Source organism: Pseudophryne corroboree, chromosome 4 (assembly GCF_028390025.1).
Source record: "Pseudophryne corroboree isolate aPseCor3 chromosome 4, aPseCor3.hap2, whole genome shotgun sequence".
NCBI classification, from domain to species: domain Eukaryota; kingdom Metazoa; phylum Chordata; class Amphibia; order Anura; family Myobatrachidae; genus Pseudophryne; species Pseudophryne corroboree.
This window is the reverse complement of record NC_086447.1, coordinates 769,376,274-769,385,042: the sequence shown is the minus strand read 5'-3', so window position 1 is coordinate 769,385,042 and position 8,769 is coordinate 769,376,274. Positions and strand designations below refer to the sequence as shown.

Genomic DNA, 8,769 nt, shown 5'->3' with positions numbered 1-8,769 from the left:
GTGCCAAATACACAGTTAATGCCCCTCAGCAGTGCCAGATACACAGTTAGTGCCTCCCAGCAGTGCCACATATACAATTAGTGCCCCCCAGCAGTGCCACATATACAATTAGTGCCCCCCAGCAGTGCCACATATACAATTAGTGCCCCCCAGCAGTTCCAGATATACAATTAGTGCCTCCCAGCAGTGCCAGATATACAATTAGTGCCCCCAGCAGTGCCACATATACAATTAGTGCCCCCCAGCAGTTCCAGATATACAATTAGTGCCTCCCAGCAGTGCCAGATATACAATTAGTGCCTCCCAGCAGTGCCACATATACAGTTAGTGCCCCCCAGCAGTGCCACATATACAATTAGTGCCCCCCAGCAGTTCCAGATATACAATTAGTGCCTCCCAGTAGTGCCAGATATACAATTAGTGCCCCCCAGCAGTGCCACATATACAATTAGTGCCCCCCAGCAGTTCCAGATATACAATTAGTGCCTCCCAGCAGTGCCAGATATAAAAATAATGCTCACCCCCCCAGCAGTGCAAGATACACAAATAATGCCTCCCCCCCAGCAGTGCTCACAATTGTTGCCCCCCGCACCCGCTGCTGTGTCTGAGGGGAGATGAGGAGAGTCCACTGGCAGGCAGCCACAGCGCGTCTCCTCGCTATGAAGTAAGTACCCGCGGCGGCGCTGCTGACATCTCCGACCGCGCGCCGCGTGGCCATTTGAAATATTGTGCGGACTGCCAGCCAATCAGGAGCTGGCGCGTGAGCTCTGCCTCTGATTGGCTGGTGGTCCACACTATTCAGCGCAAATCGCGTCATCAGACCCCCTCGGACCGCCCACTTGTTCTCTGCTGCGGGTGGCCGAGGAGGGTCGTGAAGGGGCAGCACGGAAAGCGGGAGGCTTGCCCACCTTTCCAGGGGGCCGGGAGTGCCACCCGATTTTCAGGAGCCTCCCGGCCATTCCGGGAGGGTAGGCAAGTATGAACTGCTCTTGTTCTGCATATTGGGTATCATCCCCTGTCTACTGTATATAAGGACAGCCACAGATTGCCACATCACTTGCGTGTGTTGCTGTTACAGTGAGCCTGCTTAGGCCTGTCTGTGATAGTGCAGCAAATTGGAACTGCACACCTGTCTAGTTAGTAGTTATCATTTTAATCTTCACTTTAATAAATTATTGACCTGTTTTGGCTACGTAAGGGAAGTAACCTGAGGCTAGCAGAGCGGAGGATGGGGCAGAGTGTAATAATTGCTATTTTTGTGCCATACTGGGGATTGGTTTCTAAATTTTGCTATGGGGCCTATTTTTTTCTGGTTACACCAATGCCTGTATTCAAACTGCCATATGATCATGGTTATTGTTATTTACAAGCTTATGCCTCTCAAATTGTACATGTCAATTTAAACCATTGCATTTATTTTTATGTTTATTTCCAATAATGTAAAAAGGTTTATAGGGTGCCTGTATCTAAGGGTTTCATAAGGTACTTTTCATGCAGCTAACAAATTTAAGGGGGTCATTCCGAGTTGTTCGCTCGCTAGCAGTTTTTAGCAGCCGTTCAAACGCTATGCCACCTCCCACTGGAAGTGTATTTTAGCTTAGCAGAAGTGCGAACGAAAGGATCGAAGAGCGGCGGCAAACATTTTTTGTACAGTTTTAGAGTTGCTCAATACCTACTCAGCGCTTGCGATCACTTCAAAATGTTCAGTTCCTGTTTTGACGTCATGAACACGCCCTGCATTAGGCCAGCCATGCCTGCGTTTTTCCAAACACTCCCTGAAAACGGTCAGTTGACACGCAGAAACGCCCTCTTTCTGTCAATCACTCTGCAGCCAGCAGTGCGACTGAAAAGCTTTGCTATACCTTGTGTGTAACTACATCGTTCGTTGCATTTGTACGACGCGCGTGCGCATTGCGCCGCATACGCATGCGCAGAAGTGCCATTTTTTTGCCTCAGTGCTGCACAGCGAACGAATGCAGCTAGTGATCAACTCGGAATGACCTCCTAAATGCTCATGAATTACACAGGTTCCGTGGCTGATTAAGATCAGATAAAATGCAGGCTTGAAGTCAGCCAGCTACGGAACCTGTGTAATTCATGAGTATTCTACTTATCAACCTTTTGATGGGGTCATCCCAAAGATCCCAGAAGCCCAGTTTTGAGATGTGGGGGGCATGCCACAGTTCAGGGGGGAGGTGTTGCCATGAGGACATAATGGGAAACTTACTTAACTGGAGAAGTGAGAACAAGATTTGGGGAGCTAGTGTACTAGGAGCACAGGAAAACTCTCCTGACATTTGGGAGTCTCCTGGACATTCTAGGAAAGTATGTAAATATGCTTGTTATAAGTAATACTGACCTTCACAGTATCGACAGCAGTAGGTCAACAATGATGTTGTCGACATGGTTAAAATATCGACAGCATTAATAAGTGACAGCATGTCAACACTGGAAATGTTGACATAGGGTGAGCATTAAGTTTAGCATTACCATTGGGGTTTCTGTTTGGGATAGGGAAAAACAACTTGTTGACATCTTAAGAATGTTAGGGCTTGGGGAGAGGATGTTAAGGTTAGGCACTAAGGTGGATTAGCCCTAGCTGCCACCACCTGAGAGTTAGTTGTAGCCGACACCCCCAGAGAGTTAGCGCTAGCAGCCACCCCCGAAGGTTGAAGAACCAATGTCGTAATCTTCAATTTCGGGATGCCACGGTCGGTCATGTGACTGCTGGCATCCTGACCGCCGGCATATAGTACGCATTCCCTTGTGAATACTATGGGCAGCAGAATTAGGATCAGACTTTCCCCTTAGCAAATCATGGTGCACTGCAGACGGGCACATTAGTGCTGTAAGGGGGCATGACCTAACTCAACTCGTTAATTGCAACATGTGTGACCAGGAGCACATAGTACACTCTCTGCTTTTTTTTCCGCTTAGCTCCTAACTCTGAATGAGAACCTTTGTTTCCTTGTAAGTGATGTTGTAATGTATGTAAAGTATTTCCTTTTTTTAATTTATTTTAAACAGCAGGTATGAGCCCGGAGAGGAGGGGTTCGGGGGGAGAAGCTGCATTAAAGGGGTCTATGGAGGGCACAAAATGTAAAGCTGGGTCTGTTAGGAATCAATAGTATTTAATCCTGGCATATTTCCCTTTGTAGACCACTGAGCACAGAAACGCAATAAATGAGTGAATCTAAAAGAAAGTGCCCATTTGTCTATGCACTAAACAAGACATGGAGCATCACAATATTGTTTGCTGTCCAAGTTGGCTCAACTTGGATCATGGTGACAATTCCTGGACTTGCAAATGAGACCCCCGTGATTTGGGTTTGGTTCTAATTCATCATCGTGATTTGCTTTTGATTTTGGAAACAAACAGCCTCAAGTGTTTTGGGTCAGATTCGTTTTTTTTTGTTTGATTTTTGATTCCTTTAAAATCAATAAAAATCGATGAACATTGATAAAAACAAAAATCGATAATTTATAAAACCAGCTAAAATCATGCAATTTGGACCTTTTTACATGCAATCTAAAACTCCAGTTCGGTTTTAAATCCGAGTTCCGAACTAACAACAGACACGAGCCGGGACCTAGTTCCACTCGGAACCCGTAAGTTGGGGTGTGTTTGTATTTCAGGAAAACTGAATCGCACATGCACAGGCTCAGCAATGAGATGTTGTGCTCCTTCCTATATGTGTCACTGTCAGTAAGAGCCCTCCACTCTTCTAGCAAAGCACCTATTACAATTGTACATGAATTTTGTTTGCTGCAAAGTACCTCTATGTACTAAATATTGTCAAAACCACATTCAGAGGTTACCCCAATTATGTTAAATTTAGCCTGAGTGAGAAAAGATTGTTGGTTTCCTATGCCTATTAATTGAGACTCACTTAAGTTGGCAAGTGCTGACAAGTCTCACAGACAAGTTGTACAGCGTGTCAGGGGTAGATCACCATGTGGAATTCTGGGACATACTTTGCTGATTTGTAATGACTACAGTACGAGCTGCGAACGAAAGCAATCTGCTTCCTATTGTCAAAAACTCCTGTTTACGAATTATTGTTCCTCTCTTGAAGAACTTGGGAGCTTTCTACACTGGCGCTTTTTTCAGCTGCAGAAGCGATCATGCATTTTTTTACAGCATTTTTATTACAAGCCGGAGAAGTGCTGTGCTTTAAACGACACAATTTTACAAAGAGCATTATAACTTGACAGTGATAGGATTTTATTAAGTATAATGTAAAATAGATATTATTTTAATTGGAGAGTGTTTTTTAGAGTGCTTTGGACATTGTAAAACCCGTTATAGTGATGTGAGCGACCTATGTAATATCATCTTTGCTTTACCCATAGGAATGAATGACTCCAATTTAGAGTGATTGGAAACTGTATTTTTAAAGTGGAGTGATTGTCACCCTTGGGTCTCCACCATTTAGAAATAAAGTTAACAAAAAAAAAACAAAAAACAACCCCATCAAGTTAGTAATAAAATAAATTAATAGTAATAAATATTGCCAATAAAACATATATTATAAAAATATGATATATTTATACACAGTATTTAAGTAAAATAGTAATGTTATTTAGATGTGCTGACATGGTGTAAACTGCAGCCAATTTTTTGTTTTGTTTTATATCAACCACCTTTGCCTCCCAAACACTTAACCACCCACATATCTCTACATCCCCTAGATCTATATTCACATCCATATCCATAACCATACATTTTGCTGATACCATAAATCAGATATCGAAAAACATGATGATCCTGATGCTTGGTTCAAGTGCAGAGTGGCAAGATCACTATCTAATTGGTTGCACACGTGGTTGTGTTATTAACAGCGACTTACTGCTTTGTTCTTGCTTTCTATCAGTAGTAATTTTGTTTGAGGATAGCCATGCGCATGGGCAGATTGGGAACTTAAAATGTCACTGGATAATAAACTGAAAGTGGAACCATGTAGCTGGGACAACACAAAATAAGAATTTACTCACCGGTAATTCTATTTCTCGTAGTCCGTAGTGGATGCTGGGAACTCCGTAAGGACCATGGGGAACAGCGGGCTCCGAAGGAGGCTGGGCACTCTAGAAAGATTTATGACTACCTGGTGTGCACTGGCTCCTCCCACTATGACCCCCCTCCAAGCCTCAGCTAGGACACTGTGCCCGGACGAGCTGACATAATAAGGAAGGATTTAGAATCCCGGGTAAGACTCTTACCAGCCACACCAATCACACCGTACAACTCGTGATACTATATCCAGTTTTACAGTATGAAAACAACTGAGCCTCTCAACAGATGGCTCAACAATAACCCTTTAGTTAACAATAACTATTTACAAGTATTGCAGACAATCCGCACTTGGGATGGGCGCCCAGCATCCACTACGGACTACGAGAAATAGAATTACCGGTGAGTAAATTCTTATTTTCTCTGACGTCCTAGTGGATGCTGGGAACTCCGTAAGGACCATGGGGATTATACCAAAGCTCCCAAACGGGCGGGAGAGTGCGGATGACTCTGCAGCACCGAATGAGAGAACTCCAGGTCCTCCTCAGCCAGGGTATCAAATTTGTAGAATTTTGCAAACGTGTTTGCCCCTGACCAAGTAGCTGCTCGGCAAAGTTGTAAAGCCGAGACCCCTCGGGCAGCCGCCCAAGATGAGCCCACCTTCCTTGTGGAATGGGCATTCACAGATTTTGGCTGTGGCAGGCCTGCCACAGAATGTGCAAGCTGAATTGTGCTACAAATCCAGCGAGCAATAGACTGCTTAGAAGCAGGAGCACCCAGCTTGTTGGGTGCATACAGGATAAACAGCGAGTCAGATTTTCTGACTCCAGCCGTCCTGGAAACATATATTTTCAGGGCCCTGACAACGTCTAGCAACTTGGAGTCCTCCAAATCCTTAGTAGCCGCAGGCACCACAATAGGCTGGTTCAGGTGAAACGCTGACACCACCTTAGGGAGAAATTGGGGACGAGTCCTCAATTCTGCTCTATCCATATGGAAAATCAGATAAGGGCTTTTACATGATAAAGCCGCCAATTCTGACACTCGCCTGGCTGAGGCCAAGGCCAATAACATGACCACTTTCCACGTGAGATATTTCAGATCCACGGTTATTAGTGGCTCAAACCAATGTGATTTTAAGAAACTCAACATCACGTTGAGATCCCAAGGTGCCACAGGAGGCACAAATGGGGGCTGAATATGCAGCACTCCTTTCACAAATGTCTGAACTTCAGGTACTGAAGCTAGTTCTTTTTGAAAGAAAATCGACAGAGCCGAGATCTGTACTTTAATGGAGCCTAGTTTTAGGCCCATATTCACTCCTGCTTGCAGGAAATGCAGAAATCGACCTAGTTGAAATTCCTCTGTTGGGGCCTTTTTGGCCTCGCACCATGCAACATATTTCCGCCATATGCGGTGATAATGCTTTGCCGTAACATCTTTCCTGGCCATAATAAGCGTAGGAATGACTTCTTCCGGAATACCCTTTTCCTTCAGGATCCGGTGTTCAACCGCCATGCCGTCAAACGCAGCCGCGGCAAGTCTTGGAACAGACAGGGCCCCTGCTGTAGCAGGTCCTGTCTGAGCGGTAGAGGCCACGGGTCCTCTGAGAGCATCTCTTGAAGTTCCGGGTACCACGCTCGTCTTGGCCAATCCGGAACCACGAGAATGGTGTTTACTCCTCTCTTTCTTATTATTCTCAATACCTTTGGTATGAGAGGCAGAGGAGGGAACACATAAACCGACTGGTACACCCACGGTGTCACTAGAGCGTCCACAGCTACCGCCTGAGGGTCCCTTGACCTGGCGCAATATCTTTTTAACTTTTTGTTGAGGCGGGACGCCATCATGTCCACCTGTGGTTTTTCTCAACGGTTTACCAGCATCTGGAAGACTTCTGGATGAAGTCCCCACTCTCCCGGGTGGAGGTCGTGTCTGCTGAGGAAGTCTGCTTCCCAGTTGTCCACTCCCGGAATGAACACTGCTGACAGTGCTAGTACATGATTCTCCGCCCATCGGAGAATTCTTGTGGCTTCTGCCATCGCCATCCTGCTTCTTGTGCCGCCCTGTCGATTTACATGGGCGACTGCCGTGATGTTGTCTGACTGGATCAGCACCGGCTGGTGTAGAAGCAGGGATTTTGCTTGACTTAGGGCATTGTAGATGGCCCTTAGTTCCAGAATATTTATGTGAAGGGAAGTCTCCTGACTCGACCATAGTCCTTGGAAGTTTCTTCCCTGTGTGACTGCCCCCCAGCCTCGAAGGCTGGCATCCGTGGTCACCAGGACCCATTCCTGTATGCCGAACCTGCGGCCCTCTAGAAGATGGGCACTCTGCAGCCACCACAGTAGAGACACCCTGGTTCTTGGAGACAGGGTTATCAAGCGATGCATCTGAAGATGCGATCCGGACCACTAGTCCAACAGGTCCCACTGAAAGATTCTGGCATGGAACCTGCCGAAGGGAATTGCTTCGTAAGAAGCCACCATCTTTCCCAGGACCCGCGTGCAGCGATGCACTGATACCTGTTTTGGTTTCAGGAGGTCTCTGACTAGAGATGACAACTCCCTGGCTTTCTCCTCCGGGAGAAACACTTTTTTCTGGACTGTATCCAGAATCATACCCAGGAACAGTAGCCGTGTCGTCGGAACCAGCTGTGACTTCGGGATATTCAGAATCCAGCCGTGCTGGTGCAGCACCTCCTGAGATAGTGCTACTCCCACCAACAACTGTTCCTTGGACCTCGCTTTTATTAGGAGATCGTCCAAGTACGGGATAATTAAAACTCCCTTTTTTCGAAGGAGTATCATCATTTCCGCCATCACCTTGGTAAATACCCTCGGTGCCGTGGACAGTCCAAACGGCAGCGTCTGGAATTGGTAATGGCAATCCTGTACCACAAATCTGAGGTACTCCTGGTGAGGATGGTAAATGGGGACATGCAAGTAAGCATCCTTGATGTCCAGGGATACCATGTAATCCCCCTCTTCCATGCTCGCAATAACTGCCCTGAGCGATTCCATCTTGAACTTGAATTTTTTTATGCATGTGTTCAAGGATTTCAAATTTAAAATGGGTCTCACCGAACCGTCCGGTTTCGGTACCACAAATAGTGTGGAATAGTAACCCCGGCCTTGTTGAAGTAGGGGTACCTTGATTATCACCTGCTGGGAATACAGCTTGTGAATTGCCGCTAGCACCGCCTCCCTGTCTGAGGGAGCAATCGGCAAGGCAGATTTTAGGAACCGGTGGGGTGGAGACGCCTCGAATTCCAGTTTGTACCCCTGAGATACTATTTGAAGGATCCAGGGATCCACCTGTGAGCGAGCCCACTGATCGCTGAAATTCTTGAGGCGGCCCCCCACCGTACCAGGCTCCGCCTGTGGAGCCCCACCGTCATGCGGCGGACTTGGCAGAAGAAGCGGGGGAGGACTTTTGCTCCTGGGAACCTGCTGTTTGTTGCAGCCTTTTTCCCCTACCTCTGCCTCTGGATAGAAAAGACCCGCCTTTTCCACGCCTGTTTTTCTGGGTCCGAAAGGACTGAACCTGATAAAACGGCGCCTTCTTAGGCTGTGAGGGGACATGGGGTAAAAATGCTGACTTCCCAGACGTTGCTGTGGAAACTAGGTCCGAGAGACCATCCCCAAATAATTCCTCACCCTTATATGGCAACACTTCCATGTGCCTTTTAGAATCTGCATCTCCTGTCCACTGGCGAGTCCATAAGCCTCTCCTAGCAGAAATGGACAATGCACTAA

The 8,769-nt window shown here is 46.6% G+C and overlaps 1 protein-coding gene across 1 annotated transcript in view; it reads left to right on the top strand.

Moving 5' to 3' along the window:
* Window positions 1-597: 597 nt before the first annotated feature.
* BCL11A (BCL11 transcription factor A) overlaps window positions 598-8,769 on the top strand; it is a 181,816-nt gene continuing 173,644 nt past the window's right edge. The window contains exon 1 of the mRNA XM_063918216.1: window positions 598-664. The gene's annotated coding sequence lies outside the window, so the exon portion shown is untranslated. The remainder of the gene's footprint in view (window positions 665-8,769) is intronic.